Here is a 23693-nt window from a genome sequence, read left to right on the forward strand (position 1 = left end):
CACGTTTTTTCCCCCCCTACCACCCCGTGCACCACCCACCCTCTCCCCCCTGGAAACCCCCCCCCTAACTACACTGGACTGATGAATCTCCAGTTTAGCACCCTCTGGCACCCTCCCCTCCCTCTTCCCCCTGCTTATCCACCAACTAGATAGTATTTAGTGTCAACAAACCAAAAGCTTGCAATAGCCAACACCCCAAACCCCACACCCCAAGAAGAAAAGAAAAGAAGACTGGGATCCCCTTTAGATTACTCTTTTTTTTTTTGTTTGTTTTTTTTTTTAAATTTTTTTTTTGTTGTTCTTTTATCCCTTTTTTTCATGTTTATTAATTTATTTGTCAATGTATTTACATTTTTTTTTTTTTTTTTTTTTTTTTTTTTAGAATTCTATTACATAACTCAAACTCAACATTGACTTTGACTTTGGGGGGAGTTACTTATTAACCCTAAAGTCCACATCAGCCCCCTAAGAGTTCCCTGCTCCCCTCCATGTAGCTTCCTTCAATAACTCGAGCATCTCATCAGCCTCGAGGGGGGATCTAAGGTTATGCATTTTATTGTTAAACATAACTCGTAGGAAAGCCGGGAACCTCATCTGCACTGTTGCGCCCAGGGCGCGGAACTTTTCCATCCTTTGTCCCAGCTTCCACTGCCGGTCCAGCGTAGACTTTGATAGATCTGAGCGAATTTGAAAGGGAAAGTTCGGACCATTAAGGGAACTGTTTTTTAATGCCAAGTTAAGTATCTTTTCTTTGAGTGCGTAGGTTAAAAAGTTTACCAGAATCTTTCTTGGCTTCTCCCTACCAGGCTTTAGGCGAAAAGGATCTCTATGAATCCTTTGGATATCTTTTTCCAGAGATTCTGACGTCTCCTCCAAATTTAAGGCGTCTTTCAGGAGCTTTACCACAAAAGTCTTAATATCGGTCCCCTCTTTACCTTCAGGAACCCTCAAAAGGCATAGGTTATTTCTCCTCGAGTAATTCTCTAACGATTCAACTCTCTCTCGCATCATATCTCCTTCCCTTCGCAGGGTTTGTATCTTTACTTGGGCTGCCCCCAAATTAGCTTTAAGTTCTTCCACAGAACCTTCAAGGGACTCTGTTCTGTCACAAAGCCGGTCAACCTTGCTCTCCAAGACCTCACAGGCCGCCCTAATCTCAGCTTGGTTCTCAGCGGAGACCTTAAACCCCTGCATGATGTCTGCTCTTAATGAGCTAATCAATAACTCTATTGAGGTGCCACCTGCCCCATTACCTCCCCCACTTCCGCCCATTTCTGCTGACTCTAATGGCTCACTCTGAGCCCTTAACTGAGCTTGAAGTGGAAACTGCGCAGGTGTGGCCTCGGCATCAACAGCAGCAGGCCCCTTATCAGACTCTTGAGATGTAGGAAACAGGACCGGAGACTGGCACACCTGGTCTGCTTGAGTGATACCATTTCCTTCGCCATTCTTTGGTTCCTCGCTCAAGCTAGCTGACTCAACTACCCTAGCAACCTCTGCCTCTGCCATCAGTGATATAGTGCTGGTTTCCCCTGAATTCGTTTTGCAGGGGCTTGTAATTTGACTCTCAGGGGCTGTTTTAGCACTATACTGAGGGCTAAGGGGGGTTTGAATACTAAGCACCTGGGGCAACACCTTAAAATAAGAGCGCAGAGATGGTGTGATGCGGGGTGGTTTAGTAACGCTTGCCCTTTTCTTAGCAGCTGTTTTAATCAGCCTATTTGTTGCTATTTTGCCCCCCTTCTCCTGAGATGTCAGAGGAACTTCTTTTAGTGAATCTTCGCCTCCCCTTGAGCTTTCTAAGCTCTCTCTCCACTTTTCTTGGGCACTTTCGTCCTGCCAGCTCAGTGTCTGTGAGCACTGACTACCCTTACCCCCTCTGCCCCTACCTCGCTTAGGTTTACTCTTGTTGGCTCTGCTACTTTTTTTATTTGCGCCAGGCCCCTTAGCTTTCCTTTCTCCCACGTCAGACTCACAGCTACCTGCCTCTCTAAAACAAACAGCAGTGAAGTGATCCCCCTTGCCTGACTCCTTAATGTCTCCCCCTTCGGACTCCACCACTACTGTTGATTCCCCTGATACATCCAGGGACCCTGCAGCCTCCGGTAAAAACGCCACTGCTGCAGCCGCTAACGAAGATGAGGGTAGGGTGCCTCCACCAGTCACCTTCATACGGACCTTACCAGATGAGAAAATCCCTGCTGCGGCCCCTCCAGTACTTGCCCGGAGATGACCTCGCGCCGCTGCCCTGCGGCCGCGCCGTAGCTCCACGGCTGCAGCCTTCCAACGCCGCGGCAGGGGGAGGCTGTGGAAAGGTGAAACTCCGCCCGGGCACATCCGACTTCGCAGGCATGCAAGGTCGGCCAGACGTCAAACGGGAGCGTGGGTCTCTGCTGCTGATGAAAAAAAAACACCGCTGAAACGACTCCCGACACCAATTTCTCATCGGGGGAGAGAAAAGGTAGAGAGCGCTAAGGAGGGTGCGCGCTACCGCTTAGCATGCGGACGCCATGTTTTCCCCGATCACAACCGACCTTGAATAATTTTTAAACAGATTATATCAAATACTGTTTCGCTTTTAGTTTATTTTTAATGTGGGTGATGTATGAATCTTTTACAAACCTTTTTCGGAAGAAGCATGTTGCGTTCATGTTTCATTATTTTAGATCAAAACAGGACCTCACATGTTCATATGTCACATAGATTAGTTGCAGTAATATCCGTGAGTTGTTCCTTTGTTACAATAACATACCTCACTGTCCTCACTGTCCTTAAATATTAGATGCAAACACATTTAGAATTTGGACCAGTGTCTGTGCACTGTCAGTGACCTGGCCAAAGGGGGCATGAAAGAGCTGAAACTGCATCATAAATTCAAAACTGTTCCGAACTGGAGCCGTCGAAATGCGTTTGGCCCAGGGCCCCCAAAAATACTTAAAATGTCCATGTATGATGATTGTATAATATTAACATTCGTGAATCATGGACAGTAGCATTTGGTTGTATTCAATCTGATAAAAAGGTGTGAAAATCATACAGCGTAAAATACAAAAATTATGAAAAATACTTAATGGTGTGACCAATGTGGAAAAAACATCAACCACCAGTTGAAAGGTGTAATTCACAGTTTTCTGTTGCACAGGCTAAAAAACAATCAAAAAGAGTACATTCCATTAAACATATAAAGACATATGAAATGTATATTCGTCTCTTTGTCTTTTATCCTTTTATTCTTTTTCTTTCTCTTCCACTCCCTTGTGCCAACGCGTTTCGTCGTATGCGGGTGTAACCCTTACGACTTCCTCAGGGCTGGAAGCAATACATAAAACTCTGTGTTATGGTATGCTTTTCAGGTCCCTCGTACTCTGAGGTGGAACCTAATTGGATTGAGAAATACGCTCCGTCTTGGGGGCCCTGTTTAAATTTGGAAGGGTTCGAAAACCCAATGGACTGGGGCATACGATCGAATCAGTAAGTGTTTGGCAATTACTTGATGCTGTTTTTGTGTAATAAATAGAAGGGGAATTTTGACTAAAGCATTACGGATTGACCTGGATCCAAATTTGCATAGACAGCAATTGTAGACTTAAGAAGTTTTCATTTTGGGTATTGTGTTTTGTAGGGTGAGAATTAGTTAACAAATGGCAACGTGTAGTGACAGTGTTCGTCTGTACATAGGTCACAGAGAGACAATGTGGTTTATAGGAAAACATTTTTTTATTTTTTTTTAGCTTGATGTGGGATTTGAATATATAACTATATATGAACCTTGGAGGAATTCGAGCATACTACAGATATCAACATAAATTTGACGGGTCGTTACAATAGCCACAAATTACGAAATTAGAAGGAATGATCAGTGAAATTTGCTGAACGGCAAATATAGGTAAGAGTTCGTTGTGGTTGAAATGCAAGTGTAACTAACATTTTGCAATGTAGATTCATGACTCCGTAGCTCCTAGGCTAATCGTCATCATATGAAGTCATATCATTACAGGGTTATATTCAGCTAAAGAAACAGAAGGTACAATTCGTTATGATAGTATGTGATTATGTTTGTCCTTTCAAAAGAATTAGTTATGAGGTATCTAGTTGGTGGAATGAAGCACTGCTTGATATATAAACACAGAGGGTGCCACTAGAACCCCATTTATTTCTGGTATGACTTATACTCATGTATGGTGCACATATCCTATTAATTCCCGCACTCAAATTGGTGCATTGTTTGGGCTTAAGGGTATATATTTGCCTTGTTGTATATGTAACACAGAGTTTTATGTATTGCTTCCAGCCCTGAGGAAGTCGTAATGGTTACACCCGCATATGACGAAACGCGTTGGCACAAGGGAGTGGAAGAGAAAGAAAAAGAATAAAAGGATAAAAGACAAGGAGACGAATACACATTTCATATGTCTTTATATGTTTAATGGAATGTACTCTTTTTTAATGTTTTTTAGCCTGTGCAACAGAAAACTGTGAATAGTGTTTTCAACTTTGCGTTGAGCTTTTGGAGGGACTGGGTGTTTCCTCTCCCTTTCGGTGAGCACGGCTGTACTTTGTGGGTGGAAATTGTTCAGAAATAGAATAATTAAGTGTAAATTTTACATGAGCGCTCATCATCTCTTTAAACACCGCTTCTTTTTGTAAAACCAGTTGAAAGGTGGCTGTATCAGTAATCCGTCTAGGTTTAAAACTTGAATGATATTTATTTTATTTATATATTTTATTTGTATTATACATTCTTCTACAGCAACACTTGACAAAGAGAGTAATGCCACTAGGGAGATTAGAGTCTCAAAATATATTGAAACAGCCTTATAATTATTGATGATATTTGAACAAGATACAGTTAAGGAAGGTCGTGCAAAGGTGAAACAGAAGTGGTAGAGGAGAAGATGATGAAGAAGAAGGGTGAGGACTGAAGTCAGTTAGAAAAGTAAGAAAAAGGGAAGGGGGCTTGTGGAAGAGATGGGCAGCGTACAGACAAGGAGATATGAGGGGAGCATATGGTTCAGAAAGCAAAGGGAAGAGGTAACCTTTTCAGAATACCAACCATTTTATTTTTGTCTTCGTGAAATAGATGTTTAGGGTAGATCAAGGGTAATTTGGTTAGCAAAGGGACTGCCTTTGAAAGTTATGTAGATCAGGATAAACTTTGGGGGAGATTTACAAAAAAGGCATGCAAAGCAGCGCAGACCCTCGCGAGGCTGCGCCGCGTTGTGTGACAGAGAGGGAGCAGGAGAGCTCCATATTTTCAAAGATATGGCTTTCTCCTCCCCTTTCCCTTGCGCCGGCGCTTATTTCAGCTGCCGTGCACCGTGCACGCACCTTAGCGCTTAGCGCTGTAGCGTTAGGGTGTGTGCATGAGTGTAGCATAGGTTTTGTACAGAAAGGGTACCCTTCCTGTACAAAATGCTATGCTAGGCACAATGCAAGGCTCTTCCCACTTTGCATACATGCAGCAAGCATGCAAAGCCAGAAAATGAAGTTGAAATTAACGCATTTCTCCTTCCTTGCGCCTAGATGAAAAGGGTGAAGTTTTCTCAAGCCAACCCCAAACTACTGTTTTAGTAAATTGGGTTTCGTGTTAGAAACCTTGGGTGGTTGCATTGGAACACCCATGCACCACCCTAGTTACTCCCCCATGGGGCAAATTAATGAGAAGCAGTGCAATGTGCTGCCTTGCATTACTTTTACGTAATTCCAAGTGCTAAACAAGTTTAGGGCTGGAAATTGAATTAGGTAAAAAAGATTTGGGGCCGATCTGCAGCACTTTTGTGACACAAACATGGCACAAAATCTTAGTAAATCTCCCCCTAAATTTCAAAAGTGAGTGAGTACATTTTTGTTAATATTGGGGTGAAGATTGTCATGTAAAAGGGAGTGGGCTGCATTAGGGTACTACTTGGAAAGGTAAGAATATGCCATGAAATGAAGAGATATGACCGGCTTACACAAGCATGAATCTTATTTTTTGGAATGCTAGCAAAGCAAATAATACAGGCTAAAGCCCAAGGTCTCCTGCATAGATTCCTTTATGGCTTTGAAAACTCGCTTCTGGTATCTCATTTTAATCTTGATATTCCAAAGAGAAATTTGCACGGGATCACTCAGCTCCTTTTTGGTTCCATATATTAAGAGTACCATGGCGGGTGGTAACTTGCTCTCTTTTCTTGGACCCCAGATATGGAACTCTTTGCCATTGAGGAACTAAATCCATTGACTCTCACCTTTCCTTTAGGAAGGCTCTGATGACCTTTCAGTTTTTTAAAATAAACCTTCGACTTTCTTTCACAGCCTTTTTCTCAAGGCACCCAAATAACCTGTGTTCCCATATGTTAACCAGTTTATTGTAGCTTCATTGTGTAAGGTGACTCATGACACAGACTGATGGATCTGTGCTCTAGTTGTAGTTTCAGACTATACCAGTCTATACTAGTTCCTACTCCTGGCTCTTCTTTACATGTAAGACTCAAAAATGGGCAAAGAAAGGAGAAGCAATGGTCTTCATGAAGTGAGGATTAAGGATCTGTTTGTGCCTTCTCACGTTAGAACAAACAGTTGTTTTTTCATTCACACAAGTCTATTCTGAGTTTCAAGTTGATCATGTGGGTAAACCTTTCAAGGAAATAAAGCATCGGTGATAACCTGGATGTATTATTTAAAACTGACCTCTAGCCAAACACTTCCTGAGATGTTATCCAGTGGCTAAGATGTTAGCATTTGTATGTGGATACCTAGATTTTACTCATATATTTCGATCTTTGGGCAAGCTGTGTGATTCTTAGTAAATTTCTTTTGTTAGCCCTCTATTGCATAGGCATAGTGATGAAGGTTGAGCCAAGCATAATATTCTGCAAGGGAACTGGTGCCATTTATCAAGTGATAAGGCAAAATAAACACCATTTTAAAACGACCAGGAGAGGGGCAATGTGTCACAACATGCCAGGAATATTGAATTTACTGTGCAGATGTAAACCTTACATTGCTTAATTCTCAATAAGGTTATATTACTATACAACAGCACAGACTAGGACTGGGTTCTGGAATTGGTCTATATTGAAATAGAGACCAATGTGTTACTGCATTTGCCCATGACGCGATGACTCTGAGGAACCATAGGACCATTGTATCCTTGGGAAGCATGAACTGAGTGCTATTTCCTATGCATCACACAGATAGTATGTTTCTCAGGGGTGCATGGATAAAGGCTTTCACTGCTTTGAATATGGCCACCCAATGTAAATGAGGGAGCATCCCTTGAGACTGCACAGGTACAAGACAGCAACTCGCGTGATCATCCCTTTTTGTTGTAATATAGAAGGGCCCAGGGGAACAAAAAGAAAAAATAAACTTGTATAAACATACTTTGCAATCCCAGTATACTTGTGTAATCAGACAACCCAGAAGCAGAACAGTATGTGCAAACTGGAAAGAATCACATGTGACTAAGGGTGTGATTTAGAGTTTGGCGAACAGGGTACTCCATTGCAAACGTGATAGGGTACCCTGTATGTCAAATTGAACATCTACCTGCCCTATTTAGGGATGGGTGGACCATAAGCTTTTGTAGACTGAGCCCTCCTTCACTCCATTGAAGGAAAGTTTCCTCTGATGGTCAGATGGAGAAGGGGCTATTAGAAGAACGCTTTTTAGGGTGGATAGCACAATGCCCTTTTTTCCTGCCCTCGCTGCCAGGCATGGTGTTGAGGGACAGAAAAAAAACAGATTCCCACACCCAGAGAAAAAACTCCTTTGGTGTTGGGGTCATCATTTTTATTTTAGATTTTTTGTATTTCCTACTTTTTCCACTTTGGGAGTTTTATTTGAAAAACAAAATGTAAACGTTTGGTGGATAACCATAAAAAACACACAATGGCGCCCAAACAATTTGTACTACAAAAGAACCCCATGACACCGGTTCCTGTCAAGTTAACGAGATCGCTGAGGGTACAGCAGTGATATATAAATATGGTGGACAGTAGCCCATAAGGATGAAGAGTGTAATATGATATGCCACCTTGCCCAATGACGTACCATTCGTCAAACTCTAGATCTGATTCTAAAGTCTTTCAAGATCTTGCCCGGTTTTCACAGGGACTGAATTATGGGGCCCATTAGAATGACTTCCACCCGCCATCCTAGCGGTGCTAGGACCAGCTGCCATAAGTGCTGCGGTCCCACACCGCTAATCTGGATGCGACTGCCTCATTCCGCATCTCTAACATTGCGGCGGGTGCTCCTGTAGGCAGCATCCGCCGCAATGGTGAAATGGCATGTTGTGCATTCCCATGCACAACGTGGCAGGCACAGCAAGGTGCCTGCCACCTTGTGCATTGGACTGCAGGGGGTTACCATGGGAACCCCCAAGTGCATCCCAAACCCCCCTGGGGGCCTGCAACGGGCCCCCAAAGCACATCCCCGCCAGCCTTTCCATGGCGGTATTGCTGCCATGGAAAGCCTTGTAAAATCGGCATCATAATATGGATGGTGTTGCATTCTAGGTACCGCTACCATAATATGCCCCACCTCCACCCGGCTGGCAATCATAACGACTGCCGACTGGCGGAAAAGCGGCAGACAGACTTTCCGTCCGCCGCGGTACCCCGCCATGATAATAAAGTTGGGATGGCGATCCTCCCGTCATTATAATCACCCCCTATGTTGGAGTTCTCCTGACTCTTTTATCTATCAGTCTGACAGGGCTTCCATGATTGGTGGGACTTTATGTATCAAATAACTAATCTGAAATGGGTGCACCTGGTTGGAGGACCACCAGAGAGCCTTCAAAATGCTACACCTTATGAATGTGTTTTTTGCATATTTCTCTAAATTACTGTGACATTTTTATTTTCATCAGTCAGAGTCAGTTAATCTGTAACAAGGAAGCAGCAGGACTCCTTTCAAATATTCCATTAATGTTACTGCCGTTCTGCACCCTGGGAAGTTTCTTACTGTGCCTATTAATTTTAACATGAATGTGTTATTAATTAGAAGCAGTGGGTGTTGACCTAAAATTAGTTTTATTATTCAGTTCTTTGGAATATTTTTGTCTATTAAGTAGATCATGAATTGTGCCGTGCCATTAAAAAACGTAATTCAATTGAAATAATATATTTTTGGAATGTTCATGGTATGATTGTGTGTGTACAGTCACTAAGTAAATGGGCAAGTCTTCTGGTGCTGTGGACAATGGGCCCCAGGTTAGCGAGCAATGAACATGAACACACAAATCGCTGTGACAATGAACACTGTTAATTAATATGCACTGAGATGATGTGTACGTAGGCTAGGCTTACCGCTGATGAAACAAAGAATGGCATTGTTCAACTGCTATTCTTTGTGGATTAAATTCAGTAAATTGAGGCAGTGATAAAAAATGTAATGGATGCATTTTGGCACTGAAATTTACTATAGGTATACATACATACATAGTTACAGGGCTGAGATCAGTGCAATATCTAATGCCCATAAACTGCCCACTTTCAATGTGCTGCTTTGAGGTTTATGTTGTTTTACAGGCAGCCAATAGAATATCAATTTTTTTTGATTGGCGTGTTGGGGGAGTTTCTGAGATTATATGGTACAAATGGTTACCTGGAATGATAAATGGATCTTGGCCTTTTGTCAGATGAAAAGCCGAAGGGATTAATTTTTGTAGGATGAAAATGGATGGCGAATGTATTGTTTGTTCCGTCAGACCTCTCCTAAAAGGTGAGATTATATATAATATTATCAACGAGCAACTGTGGGATGTTTTTCACTTAGACGTTCTGAATTACATCAAATAGGCAATGTGAGGTGTCCTGAGAGAGGAGACAAAAGACAAAAGTTGCTGTTCCATTACTTTGGTCAGGTTTCCGGAAACTCGTGACAAGAGTGGGACTACAATTGAAGCAGTTGCTTCCCCTTACGATGTAGAAACACAGGAAACAAACAGTGGCAAAACCAAGTCTCACCTATGCAAGAACTATTGGCTTTGCCAATGTGTTTTAGCCATGTTGTACAACAGCATGGCTGCTGTGCAGCATGGCTAAAACTGGCATACAGGAGAGTGGTGTGTAGTGTCGTAGAGCGGAATGGCGAATAGTGGAGTAAAGTGTTGTAGAATAGAGTGGCTGAGAGTGTCGTGTATTGGAGTGGCATAGTGTGGAGTCCCGTAGAATGGCATACACTGGAGTGGCATAGAGTAGAGTGGACTTGTGTAGAGTGCATTGGTGTAGAGTGTTGTATAGTATAGTGATGTAGTATGCAGTGGCATTGAATTCAGCGGCATGCAATGCAGCATTGTAGGATGAATTGGCTTAGACTAGAATAGTGCTTAGTAGAGTGCAGTGCCACATAATGCAGTGGGGCAGAGTGGAGTGGCGCAGATTGGAGTGGGCCAGACTACAGTAGAGTGGCATAGAGTGCAGTGGCGTAGACTGCAGTGGTGTAAAGTGGAGTGGTGTAGAGTGGTGCAAAGTGGAGTGGCGTAGATCTGAGTAATGCAGAGGGCAGTACCGCAGAGTTAATTCGAGTGGCATAGAGTGCAGTGGTGAAGAGTGGTGCTGAGTAGAGTAGCATAATGGTGTAGTGCAGAGTAGAGTGATGTAGAGTTCAGTGGCGGAGAGTGCAGTGTTGAAGAGTAGAGTGTCAGAGTGCAGTGATGTAGAGTGGAGTAGAGGGTCATAGAGAGCAGTGTTGTAGAGCACAGTGATGCAGAGTAGAGTGCAGTGGCATAGAGTGCAGTTGTGTGGAGTACATTGGTGTAGAGTGCAGTGGTTAAGAGTAGGGTGGATGCATCGCTGCCTACTGAGCAAACTGGGTCCCTAACTTTGGCCTATGCCCCGTCCTCCAGTGCTCTCCTACCTTAACATCTGTGGCTAGTCTAAAGGCATCATGTCCGATTTTACAATCTTCTGATCGCACACCTCTACTCCCAGCAGCAATAGACAGCCCCAGGGTGACCTGGCTGGCTCGGCTACAGGTGGATTATGATGAAGTGGACTGGGCAAAAATCCTGGAGGGCATGAAAAAGAGAGTTCAGGAGGCTTGGATGAAGCTCAGTCTTTTTAAGACCCTTCAGGCTGGCACTGGAACCCGAAATGGCTTCAGACTGCTGGATTGCTCCCTCACTCTGCCTGTTGGTGGTGTGATTATGCACCCTGTAATATTGTTCATATCATACTGTAATGTCCGGCCATCCACCCCTTGTGGATGGCAGTGGGGCCTAAGCTCTGGGAATCTAGGTATGTACTGCTGTTTTCCGCAAATTTATTCATGTAAATAAAAATAATTGCTACAAAAAGCAAAAATTAGTAGAGTAGATTGGCATAGAGTGCAGCGGTAGATTGTTTCAGAGTGTAGAACGAAGTAGCGTGGAGTGGAGTGGTGCAAATTAGAGTGCAATGGCGTATAGTGGCAAAGAGTGTAATGGCATAGAGTAACGTGATGTAGAGTGCAGTAGCATGAGTGCAGTGGTGCAGAGTAGATTAGAGTGGGGTAAAGTGGATTGGCATAGAGTGCAGGGGTATAGAGTTGAGTGTTCAAGAGGAAAGTGAATTGGCGTAGAGTGTATTGGCATAGAGTGCAGTGATGTAGAGTGTAGTGTTGCAGAGTGCATGGAATACAGTGGCAATACAGTGGCATAGAGTTGAGTTGTGCTGAGTAGGTTGATGTGGCCTAGCCTGGAGTGGTGTAGAGTGCAGTGGCAAAGATTGCAGTGGTGCAGAGTAGAGTGGCGAATAGTGCAGTGACAGAGTGGTACAGGGTGGATTAGAGAGGCGTAGAGTGCAGTGGCGCAGAGTGGACTGGTATAGAGTGCAGTGGCGTGGAGTGGTTTAAAGTGGAGTGGTGCAGAGTATAGTACAGTGGTGTGGAGTTGAGCAGAGAAGAGTGGAGAGGCGTAGAGTTGAATATGTGTGGTGTGGTAGCACACTGCCATTAAAGACAACACATTTTTCATTGAAAGGGCCATTACATTTGTAAAGGCATACAGCTTTACTAATAAAACTATACAGTGCACAGAAGAAAATGTTTGTAAATTGCATCATCTAATGTAATGATTTGTTTTGATCATATTAAAGTAGTTGCTGTTAAAATAACAAAAAATGTGCTTCGTTTGTGTTCCTTATTCTGATAGAGTCTGAAATACTTATGCAGTTCATTTAAAATGTTGTTGTGTGCTAGAAAAAACCTCTTTCCTACCCACAGCATCCAGCAAGGTTGTTACATAATTCCTCCTACTTTGACTTCAATCAACCAATTCTGGGTTTATTAAGAATAACTACTCACCCAAGGGATCTCAAGGTGCTGGGGGGCGCAGGTCCAGGTAAGATCATGGAGATTCGTCGAAGAGACTAGTCTTGAAGACCTTCATGAACTTGGAGAGTGTTGGAGTCTGTCGGACGTGGAGAGGGAGGGTCTTCAATGCCCTGGCCGTGAGGAAGGAGAAGGAGTGGCCTCCCTTTCTGGTCTTCTTGATGTGCGGCGACATAGCGAGAGAAATTTGTACTGAGCGGAGCGATCATTGGGGTGCGTTGAATGAGATGTGGTGGTTCAGGTAGACAGGTTTGGTGCTATGAAGGGCTTTGTGGGTGTGGGTGAGAAGCTTGATGGTGATATTCTTCTCGGCGGGAGCCAATGTAGTGTACCAGCCTAAGCTTGTGCAAATCAAAATGTGACATGTTGCCTAATGTTGCGTGACTTGAATGCAAATTCAGTGAATGTGATCAAACTACTGACGTCCCATAGGTGAAATCAATCTAAGTATATCCTTAACAACATCGTCAGTGATCCTGGAGTAGACAAGAGAGGTAGTGTGATATTTGGCCTGTGGAAGGAATACAACTTTAGGTCACTTTTGTTAATTGGTATTAAACAGTTGAGGGGGGTCCATGCCTGCCTCATGAGGACAGGTTTATTGTGCAGTGCAGCAAATAAGTAGAGATTGTAAATGATTTTGTTTTACCCAGATTGAAAGCTTCAGTAGAATTATGACCTGAGCTCTATGGCAGCAGCTCTGAGCGAAAGAGACACTACACTCTTGGTGATGGTGTTCTCTGCAAATGTTAATTGCGTAATGTAACCTTAGATAAAGTAACATTACGTAACATAACATAACATAAAGTAACGTAACATAACATGATATAACATAACATATATCAGCTCGAAAAGTGAAACCACATTCTTTAAGGAATCCACAAGGCAAAAAACAAACAGGATGAATGAAGGGTTATGGGCCACTATGCAGAGTAGCAAGGGAGAGTAAAGATACTATTCTTGGGCAATATTTGAAAATATGCAACATTTGTTCTATTTGATGCTCCTAACTTTTTCTTTTTTCTCATGCACCTCAACAACCTTTTAGAGTTGAATGACCTCAAGCAACTATGCCACAATACAACCCACATCAAAGGGACCATACTTGACGCTATCATCTCCAACACTGACCTGGCCTCACTTTCCAACATCATCTGTATTGACTGGTCTGACCATCACCTGATTCTGTTTAAGATCGCAACTAGTGCCCTACCTCCCACTACAACTAATAACAATCCCATGAAGTGGATCAGAAACCTTAAACAAATCCCTCCTGGTGAACTTGAGTATAAACTACAAGCTCAACTTCATCTCACCCCACTCTCCCAAAATGCTACAGAGCTCACAAACATTTCAACAATACCATTAGTCACGTCCTGGACCAAGTTTCCCCCCTTAAACTTAAACAGCAAAGAAAATGTCAATCAAAATCATGGTTCAATCCTGAACTGAATAAAGAAAGACGACAACTTTGACTGGCAGAAAGTACATGGAGACAACACCCTTCTCCCTCACACCTTGCCCTCCTCAGATCTGCTAGATCTACTTATAAGAAGCACTTTGTCAATGGACAGGCTCCCTTCTTCTGAGCTCAACTTGATCGTGCTAAAAACAGGCCTAGAGAACTGTTTAAAATTGTTAGAAAACAAACTTCAACTCTATAACTACTATTAAGTACATACCCTCTCACCTATCGGACCATTCAGCCCTTTTATTTATACTAAAACTTTAAGACCAAAAAAAAAAACATCCCTCTTGGTCATTTGACCAAACCATTCTATTGGCCCCGGAGGAAGTGACACATTTAAAGTCCGAAACAAGGATGTTCTTGGATACTAATCTGCCTCCCTTGATATTGTCTGGGAGACTCTAAAAGCATATCTGAGAGGATGCATCACAAATAGAGCCACCTATTTGAGGAAAATCTATATATCAAAAATCCTGAATCTTGAACAGGAACTCGAGATAACTGAACAGAGACTTGAGGCTTCAATTGGGTCATTACAAGATCAAAAAAATATGACTGATCTGAGAAATCAGCTAGAATATATTTTACAAGAGAGGGTATCAAAGAGATGGGAGGCAAGCAAAATATCAAACTTTGAATTCGGTGAAACAGCGGGAAAGATCTTGGCCTGGAGGATCAGAGATGATCAAGCCAAAAATCATATAAGAGGGATCAAGGCTGAGGGGGAAAGCGAGCTCAGGACATCAGATCGAGATATTAGTACAGCCTTCAGGAAGTTCTTTGAGGAGTTATATAGGGAAGATATCCTTGATAACCAACAAGCAAGGGATACATGGTTGAATCAGATACCCTTACCATCTCTCTCGTCTGTACAAAGCAAAGCGATTGAGATGGATATCTCCGAAATAGAAGTGAGGAAGGTCATTTCGTCACTCAAACACGGCAAAGCTGCAGGCCCTGACGGACTACCTGGAGAGATGTATCGAGCTCTGGCCGACGAAATTGTCCCTACTTTAACGGCCCTCTTTAATGGTATCTTGAGAGACGGCTATGACCCCCCTCGATCATGGAGCGAGGCCACTATAGTATTGATTCTTAAACCTGGCAAAGACCCAACTTTATGCGGGTCATATCGCCCAATATCACTACTGAACAGCGACTACAAGCTATTTGCATCTATCTTATCATCTAGATTGGGTTCAGTAGTGGGGGAAATCATACATCAGGATCAGAAGGGCTTTATTAAAGGTCGGCAGCTTTTCGATCTAACGTACGACCTAGTGGGGGCAATTGACATCGCAACTCTCACCCTAGACGCGGCTAAAGCTTTTGATAGGGTAAATTGGCCCTATCTCAAAGACGTGTTAAAGAAGTTTAACTTTGGGGAGCAATTTTGCCGCACAATAGAACTTATGTATAACTCACCATCTGCATGGCTCCTAATAAATGGTACATTGTCTGATTCACTCGGGATTTCGAGAGGCACTAGACAGGGCTGCCCGCTTTCCCCCCTCCTCTTCAATCTGTATATTGAACCGTTTGCGTAAGTTTTAAGACGGGATGCACTTATTCCATCTTTCAGATTTGGGGAGTGGGAAAAGCGGGTAGCTCTGTATGCAGACGATATCCTAGTCTTCACCTCAGACCCGGAGACTACATTCCCAGAGGTAATAAGGAGAGCTGAAGAGTTTGGTTGTATCTCGGGTTATGAGATCAACCCAAGCAAAACTGACATCATAACTTGGAACATCCCCGACCTACGGCTAAACGTAACCAACTCAATGAGATATCTGGGTATCCGGGTAGTACAAGACGTCGGCAAAACCGCACAAGTTAATCTTGAGAGAGTGCTTAATGAAAGTAAGAAATTACTAAAATCTTGGTCTAATCTTCCATTAACTATTTTTGGCAGAGTAAGTCTGATGAAGATGTCTATCCTTCCAAAATTCACCTTTATTTTTAACACCATCCCTCTCGCATTTGATAATGCAGCCTTGGAGAAATGTCAGAGAGAGCTTAACTCCTTTGTCTGGTGTTACAAATCGGCAAGAGTGGCATGGAAAAAACTGAGAAGGAGGAGGAAAAAGGGGGGTTTGTCTCTACCTGATTTGCAATATTATGCGTGGGCATTCCAATTGTCTCATTCAAGAATGCTCTTAAAAGTTCCAGCTAATACATCAATAGGCCTCATGTTTAATGCCATGCTGATTGGAGCCGGTCTACCAACTAACGGATACATGTTTAAATATGGAGACCAGAAATACTTCAAAAAAATAAAATTAAAGATTCTAATGTCCCAAGCGAAGACATGGTCAGATATAAGGAGGAAACTAGGTCTGTCATATTATTCTAACTATGCACCCATTTGGGAATCCCCAGGGCTGCCGCGTTGCTTGGACGACAGCCTCGCCACCCCGCTGAGAGTAGGAGGAATATCAACATGGGGAGATTTGTTGGCAGGCGAATCATTGAGGCCCTGGGAGGAGCTGCGGGACCAGCTGGATACAGAGCTTTCGTGGTTTAAGTTCTTACAACTAGACAGCTGGTTCAGAGCACTGATCAGGTCAGGGGCAACACTTGGGAAGCACAGCATCATTGAAGAGAAATTGGTAGCACAATCAGGACGGGGTAAAGAGGTCTCGCAGTGGTATTGGTGCCTGTTAGAAGAGATAGATGGAGAATTCATTCTCCCGGAACAGCTATGGGCCACAGAACTCGGTGCCCAGAGTATCGAAATCTGGCAGAAATCTTGTACCTTGTTATACAAGTGTGTTAAACCTGCATGGCTTAGTCGCAATCATTTTTTACAATACATCGAGCCTATTTTACACCCCTAAAGTTATCTAAATTCATTCCAGGGAAGAAGTGTAATAAATGCAATCACATCGCAGCTTCAGACATTCATATGTTTAAGGAATGCCCTAGCATATTACAGTTTTGGAATGAAGTTAAAGCGACCTTGGACTCCATTCTCAACACCTCGGTTACCATCACACTTCCCCTGATTATATTTGGATGGGATAACAATATCAAGGGCCAGGCGAGGACATTTCTCTTCTATGCAATACTGCTTGCAAGAAGAGAGATATGTAACGTTTGGACTGAAAACTCGGCACCAATACATGCAAACTGGCTATCATCTCTCTACGCTATTTCCAAAACAGACATGTCAAGATCAGGTGGCTCACGCTGCCGGGTTTTTTGGAACTTTCTGGGTCATTGGAGGCAGTAGCTGGGGTTTTTTTTTTTTTTTTTTTCCCGGTCCTATGATTATGCCTTAGAACTCCAAGAACTAGGCCCGCTCCAATTGGCTCCGAAGGCTAGTTCAATTGATTAAAACATCAAGTTTGGAGTCATTACCCATTTTACTCTTCGGGCCATCTCTTGCCGATTCTCACCAATCGTGTTATTAGGTGCAATGGAATTCCTGCACGCTTAACACGCACATGGCAGTTGGAGGCTGAATAAGAGTAGGGTCAGGCAAATGAGGATAAAAAACAAAAAACAAAAAAAACCTTCATCTCCCCCTCCAGAGATAACGGCATCAATCGCGAGATGTGATGAAATTGCCAGCTTCCTCTCGGAAAAAATTGCCACAATTGACCAACACTTCCTTCAAATCCAGTACCCGCACAATCCCCAAATTACATCTGATGCTGCCATAGACCACCATCCCTCCCACCTCATACTACCAGCCACCTACCCACTCAAACCCCACCCGTTACCATCCTTTCTAACTTATAACTGAAAAATAAAACCTCCTGGCATCATTTCCGTCCCATGACCAAGCTCGAAGTCTTCACTATCATAGCTCAACTAAAGCCGACTTTGAACACCAAAGACCCTCTCCCTTCTACCCTAGTTCACAATCTTAACCACATCATTACCCCTTACTGGACCAAATCATGAATACCTTCCTTGCCACTGGATGTGTCCCTGACTCCCTCCAACTCGGACAAATGAAGCCCATTCCTAAAAACTTTACTGGTGACCCCACTGATCCTAAAAATTTCCGCCCTATCGCTAACCTCCCCCTTCTCGATAAAGCCCTGGAAAAATGTACGTTGCGCCAATTGGACAAACACATAGGCAATTTCAACGTACTTGACTCCCTTTAATCTGGTTTCTGGAAAGGCTGCAGTACAGAAACCGCCATGCTGAACATTGTGGATGACATCCACAAATCCCTAGATAACGGTGAGGCTTGCCTTCTCATACTCCTCAACCTCTCTGCAGCATTCAATAAGTTAATCACTCTTCCTTACTTAATTTGCTTCAAACTTTCTTTGGCCCTAATGGTGTGGTACTCAAGTGGTTCACCTCTTTCCTCCAACACAGAACTCAATAAATCAAAATAAAAACCTGCCTCTCTAACCCTTCACCTGTCTCCTTGGGTGTACCCCAGGGCTCTATCCTCTCCCCTCTCTCTTTAACCTCTTCATGGAACCCCTTACCCTCATTCTGAAACAAGCTGGAATCAACTATCACCTCTATGCTGACGACACCCAACTCTACTCCAAAATTAAATCCCACTCTGATATTCTGCATTTAAACAATATCCTGAGTAAGATCCAATCCTGGTTCTACTCCAACCATCTTAAACTGAACCCTAAAAAAACTTAGAATATTCCCTTCTCACCAACAAATAAACCGCTTCCCATCCAAGGCTGGATCACAGACCTAATTGCCCTCATTTGCACACTCTCCCTATCTGACTCTGCAAAATCCCTAGGTTTCACCCTTGACGAAAACCTGGACCTTAAAGATCACATAAAAAAACTCTGCAAAAGGAGAACTCATCACTCTCTGTCACCTTAAGTAAATCAAGCCCTTCATTCCTTCTAATAACTTCAAATTGGTCGTCCAATCTCTAGTCCTATCAAAATTGGACTATGGCAATGCTATCCTCATAGGAAACCCCAAAGTTCACCTAGACCCAGGTAGAGCTGTACTCAACTTGGCGGCCAGACTCATCACTGATTGTAAACGATTTGACCACATCTCCTCAGCCCTTAAAGCCCTAAATTGGCTCCCTATTGAAGGAAGATGCTTTTATAAGACTGCATGCATCACGCACAAAGCTCTTTACCGACAAACCTCTCGACACCTAACAAACAAATTCAAAAAGGCAGGCTGTACCAGACTGATGAGAAGCACCAATTCACTCCTCCTTGTCGCCCCGCTTCTAAAAAACAAATCCACCCAATCTCGCTCCTTCTCCAGAAACGCCCCGAACATCTGGAATGCCCTCCCACTCGACCTGCGCTGTAACCCCTCCTACCTTAACTTTAAAAAAGATCTAAAACATCACCGTCTCAACTTATACTGGGGTCCTTAATCTGTCCTTTGACCCTACATTCTATTTCCCCTGCTTCGGTTATCTTCAGTTTCTTTCCTAACCCTCTCTTCACTCTCCATCTTCACATATTATCCTCTCTTCTCTGACGTTAACTGCTACTCCCACGTATATTATTTTTATGTGCATTACCCTCTAACCACCGGGAATTCCTAATCCCCCTTTTCTTAATATTTGAATTGTACCAGCATGTTTTTATTTCCCTGAAGACTTGCCAAAATTATTTTTGCCCACTTATAACTTTATATTGTGATGTATTTGCTTGCTTTATATGTTATTCTGCACAACTGTCTTCCTTGATTTCCTTGTTCATGTAAAGCGCTCTGATACCCCCAGGTTTAGCCAGCGCTATATAAAACCTTTCAAATAAATAAATAAGCAATCTCATTTAGATTCCCTTGATTCACCACTGTATAGGGACATTTTAGAACTTGTTCCTACATTCATGGTTGGGACCACACACTTCATATTGGCTATTAATGCCTTTTTGGGTGGTTCTTTCTCTACAGCAATAGCGTTTCAGAGCGTCTCAAAGGGTGTACCTGGTGACAACATTTTGGCAGATCGTATCTATTTTCAGATACTTGTTATGAAGCCTTTTTAAAGAAAGCTGTTACTTCGGAGTCAAGTAGGCATCATTCACAGGAGAACAAGATATTCTTAACCCTAGTAAGACCTACGCTCAATCTCATATTCTGAGGAGCATGGAAGTTCACACAGTATTTAGGCTTGGCGTTGGTGCAAGTGAGCACATAAATGATTATTACCTCCTCATTTCGCATCCTCATCTCAATCTTTACATTAGAAGAGGCCTGGCCTCTAATGAGACACTCTTAAATTGATAGGAATGAATGACCATTTTATATAGCGTGAACAAATACCCGAAGGCGTCAAGGCGCTGCAAACAGTTCAACTATCTGATAGGAGCCAAGAATTTTCATAGGTAATGTTTTCAAGGCAAAAAGCCAAGTTTTCAATGCCTTACGAAAAGGAAGATGTAGCTCTATGCAGGAAATAGATGGAGGAAGAGTATTCAAAAGTTTGACGCTGTGACTGAAAAAGCTATTCCTCCCCATCGTAACCTCCTGTACCTAGGGACAACCAGATAATTTTTATTAGCCGATCACAGTTGTCTAGTGGGGGCATATCGTTGAAAGATATGCCTGATTTCCTCTGGTCTGAATTATGTAGTGCCTTATGCACGATACACAAGTCTTGGAACAAAATTATTATTTTCTGCTGGGAGCCAGTCTAATTTCTTGATGGCAACTGAAATTGACTGATATTTTGGAACATCTAAGACCAGTCTTGCCGTCTCATTCTGGCCAAGTTGTAGTTTATTGATGGAGGTACAAGAACATTCATTCTCCTCAGCTACCCTGTCTAAAGGCCCATAACACTTCCATCTTCATGGTTTTTCGTTTGCCTTGTAGACTCCTTGTTAGTTACCTATAAAGAATGTTGGCAAAATAATTACATCAAATATTTGGGTATAGAGTTTGGCAGCTCCACTATAGAGACCCTCCAACACAATGAGAACCGGACACTTGAAAAAATAAAAAAACAACTAGAAGGATGGTCTCCCCGTTTCATCACTTGGTGGGGCAGGATTGAGACCATCAAAATGATGATTACACCACTGGTAAATTACCTAGTCACCATGCTCCCTCTGATACTGTCCCAAGAATTCCTCAACAAATTAGACAAGACCCTTACCAACTTTCTCTGGAAAGGAAAAAAAGCTCGCATCAGCCTTCAGAAACTTAGACTGGATAAGTCCATAGGTGGAGTCAATCTTCCTGACTTTAAGAGATACCAAATTGCTTTCTTGGCTAAACAAGGCACCTACTGGCTGTCCCCTCCCGCAGATTATTCACCTGTGTGGTTAGACATAGAAACTGCCCTACTGGGGGACATCCACCCCATCTCGATCATGTCAATGAGAACAAATCAAATCCCTTGCTCAAAATCCATACTCATTAACACTAAACTAGCCCTACTTAAAATTGACAAATTACTAGACACATCGATAAGAAGATCTAGATGGGAATCGATCTGGAAAAACCCTAACATCACATATAAAGGCATACAGCTGAACAACCACACTTGGATTAAATATGGCATCTTCTTCCCCCACCAATTCTACGAGGGCACCTACCCGTTACCCTTTACAGCACTCCAAGCAAAATTTGGTATTGATGCTGCCGAATTTTATACATTCCTAAACATTAAAACAGCCATTACGAAAGCGGGATTATCCCCCACGCCTCCAGCCCTTCCACCGTTCTTATCCAATCTAAATAAGCTAGGCCACCAGGTCTCCAGACTATACAAATTGTTAAACCCCCAATCCTCCAGATTAAATGAAAAATCTACACAATTTTGGTCCTCTCTCGCCTCTTTCCCCATCTCTGAGTCGGAGTGGTCAGCGACGTGGAAATCCTGTATGAGCCATAAAATAAGCCCTACGTTGTCACAAACCAAGTTCTGGCTCATGCACAGGGTCTTCTGGACGCCCGCTCGCCTCTATGCCCACAAAATCAGCCCCGACGCATTCTGCTGGAATTGCAAACGGGCTGAAGGAGATCTAGACCATCTTGTCCTTCAATGTGACTGCGTCTCATTCTATTGGGACAGAATATTTAACTTCATCCACAACCTGTTCAACATCAAGCCCCTCAAAGAACTCCCCTACCTTGTTTTTGGCTTCGTTAAGGAACCCCAACTCCATGAACCAGACAGAGCCCTACTAGATCTCCTACTCATGGCGGCTGTTAAGGTTGTCCTAAATAATTGGAAGGACACCAAAAAGGCAAGTTATTCTTGCTGGTTAAACTGGGTGATTAACCTCAGAGGAGCAGACAACATCACTCTCCAAACCAGACCATGGCAACCCGCACGAAGAAAAATGTGGGACGTACTAGATAGCTACTTTGAAACCCATAAACCCCCATGATCTGCCACCACTCCTGACTTCCAGATCGCCACGGAGTCCATAGCAATAGCACACACACCTCTAGATATACTGAAATGACCAGAACCGTGGTGCTCCATTGTGGCGCTCTTCTTCTTCTCTTTCTCTTGTTCCTTCCCTCTCATCATCTTCTACAACTCTATTCTTTCTCTCCTCTCTTCCTCTTTGATCTCCGACTCAATAAAGCTTCTTGAATATGCTGTGTTATCTGCAAGATCCATGGTCACATCTGAATGTAACAGAAACTACCGTGAACAATCCTTCTAAGGTGTGTCTGCTATAATTGTCCTTCTGACCCTACCCCTGTTCAGATGTACTCTCATCCGCACATGCAAAGTATTCAAGCTGCTGTACTGAAATATTCAATAAAAAATTTCTGAAATAAAAAAAAAGAGAATGTTGTCCCTTTCCTGAGGGTAGCTGGTTAACATTTGGTGGCCCAAAGGTGGAACATTTGTCACAGAACTGCCAGGAGTCTGCCTCTGTTTCCTGTCTGGGCAGATGGGCATTTATGGAGAGGAATTCCTGGTGTGTATCTGTTGCTGACTGCCTCTGTCAGTAGACGAAGAGGGGGCAGTCAAGCACTTCCACTTCTGACTGATCATTCACAGAGGCCATCTTAACTTAGGCTGCCAGCCCTTTTGTCAGCCCTTGCCGCAGATGTGGATCATGTCATTTCAGGAAATGTGGGGCAGATCTGGTGAATGAAGAGGTGCCTTTCAGCCTTTTTAAACAGCTTGAGATTTCTGGTAACTGGTGCTTGCTGGTGTTATTTGAACATTCATCAAGAAGTGGGGCTAGTCACTATAGAGACAAAAATAAGCATCTGGATTCGTAAACTAAACATTAGTATGGCTAAAAAAAACACAGCATTTTTCCATTGGGCCCACTGTCTGTGGTAAGCAGGAGGCTCAGGTTCTTATGGGATGGATGGAATCCAGTCATTTCTGATGCCTGGCCTTTTGAGGTTGTTCAAGAGGGATACAATATAGAGTTCTTCATGCTGCTTTCAAATCGTTCTAATTCTGAAGGATTTGGAGGGTTCTATCTTATCCTGACCTTAAAAGGAGGGAAGATGTGAACACCACCGGTCATTTCAAGATGGAAAGGCTACAGAATATAATACTTCTAAGCTGGCTGAGAGACTTTATAGTAGCTTTGGACTTGCAGAATGCCTGTATATATTAAGGAGGTCCCAGTACAATAACATCATTAGTGTTGAACGGGGTGAAAATTCAAATGGAATTCAATAGCAAAAAACAACATACAAACAAAAAAACGTTTTGTTCCAGTATTATTTAATCACACTCAAACTGAGTGTCATTTCTTTCAGACAGATTTTAAAGAGCATACATTTGTAGGTTAAGGTTTCAATATGCCAGTGCCCAAAAGGAAAGAAAGAGTAGGGGAAGGTTGTGATTCAGGTGTGGTAGTGAGGTAAAGTAAACAATAGTGACCAAAAATCACAAGCAGTTATGGCATATATTCCTCATATGCCGGTACAACGAGTAATCAATAACATATTCATCACAGTACATAATACCTGTACAGCTTAGCCATGTAGCACACGTTTTCACAGTAAAATAAGTACT

The sequence above is a fragment of the Lissotriton helveticus genome, chromosome 7 (genome assembly GCF_964261635.1).
Source record: "Lissotriton helveticus chromosome 7, aLisHel1.1, whole genome shotgun sequence".
Taxonomy (NCBI): domain Eukaryota; kingdom Metazoa; phylum Chordata; class Amphibia; order Caudata; family Salamandridae; genus Lissotriton; species Lissotriton helveticus.